Source organism: Erithacus rubecula, assembly GCF_903797595.1.
Source record: "Erithacus rubecula genome assembly, contig: scaffold_857_arrow_ctg1, whole genome shotgun sequence".
In the NCBI taxonomy this organism is placed as follows: Eukaryota; Metazoa; Chordata; class Aves; order Passeriformes; family Muscicapidae; genus Erithacus; species Erithacus rubecula.
In genome coordinates this window covers 12,307-13,676 of record NW_027635479.1, presented here as the reverse complement: position 1 = coordinate 13,676, position 1,370 = coordinate 12,307, and the positions used below count along the sequence as shown (strand labels likewise).

The following is a 1,370-nucleotide window of genomic DNA, read 5'->3' as shown; positions in this document are numbered from 1 at the left end:
CCTCAGTGCCCAGCCATGTCCCGAGTGTCACAGCACATTCCCGTAGATGTCCCCACATTCCCATAGTCACCCATGTGTTGCTGACAGCTCTGCATCAGTCACCTGGGGATCCTGGAGTGTGGTGGCACAGGGGGGACACTGCGAGAGACACTGGCTGTGGCATCTGGGCAGGGGGACACTCATGGGTGATGTGTCCCTCTGTGTGTGACTCAGCCGAGACTCACCCCCAGTCTGCTTGGTGCTCACGACGTGGGTGTACAGCACCTCCCCCTCCTCTGGGTGGGCCGGGGGCTGCGGAGGGGACCCTGAGGGAATAAAGGGGATGTGTGGGAGGGAATGGGAGGGCTTGGGGGTTGGGGTCAAAGGCCAGAGTGTGGTTTGAGCCCCCTACTCACCTTTCCTTCTGCTTCCTGTCAGCTGCAAAGAAAAGAAAGGAGGGGTAACTGTGGAGTCCCCAGGGCCCTGACCCCTCTCAGGAATCATCAAACCCCACTGTAACCTCAATTTCCCCCAGGACCCCTGAGCATCCCTGGTGTCCCCGGAACCCCTGTAGTGCCACAGTTCTCTGGACCAGCCCAAGCCACCAGAATCTCAAGCCTGGCTGGGAGAGAGATCTTCCAAATTCCTCCAGGATCACTGAAATAATCCCCCAAATCCATGCAAGGCCTCCAACACCACCCCAAGTTTTTCCTGATGCTGAGCAAAGGACCTGAGTGCTCAGCAGAGCCCAAATGAGGGGCTGTGGCTGCTGCCCCATAACCCAAATATTTCTGCAGTCCCGCAGTTCCCCAGGGCCCCCATTGTCCCCATTGTCACCCACCCATGTTGTTCCACCGGTGCCAGCCCACAGCTCCACCCACCAGCAGGACCAGGAAGAGGAGGGACCTGCCAAGGCCTGCGACCACTGCTAGGGACCGAAGGGACACATCAGGGTCACCTGTCACTGCAGGGCTCCGACAATCCCAATGACCCTGTGTGACCCCACCTGTGTTCCGGTGGTGTCCAGTGGTTCCCTGTGGTGTCACCTCCAGGGCCAGCTCTGGGCTGGAACACGCGGTGCCCATCCTGTCCCAGCTGGTTGGTGGCCATGCACTGGTAGGTGCCTGAATGTCCCGCATCGACGGCCCCAAGCTCCAGGAGGGGACCCCGGGCCACCTCGTTACCGTCGTGCAGCCAGGTGAAGGTGACAGGGGCTGAGCCGACCTGCACCGAGCAGCGCAGGGTCACGGGGTCACCTGGGCACACCTGGAGTGCCGGGGGACCGGGGGTGATGGTGGCATTGGCCACGGGCACTGTGGGGACACGGACAGGACTGAGGCTGGGAGGAGGGACTGGCACCCAGTGTGGGAAGACAGGGGAGTCTGCATGGT

General features: G+C 61.5%; 1 long non-coding RNA gene across 1 annotated transcript; it reads right to left on the bottom strand.

The window, feature by feature from the left end:
- Positions 1–318: 318 nt before the first annotated feature.
- LOC306816735 lies at positions 319–1,041 on the bottom strand. The gene is made up of 3 exons (XR_013777769.1): positions 986–1,041; positions 821–907; positions 319–417 (listed from the first exon to the last, which is right to left on the bottom strand). It is a non-coding gene; the product is annotated as an uncharacterized lncRNA (long non-coding RNA).
- Positions 1,042–1,370: the final 329 nt, after the last annotated feature.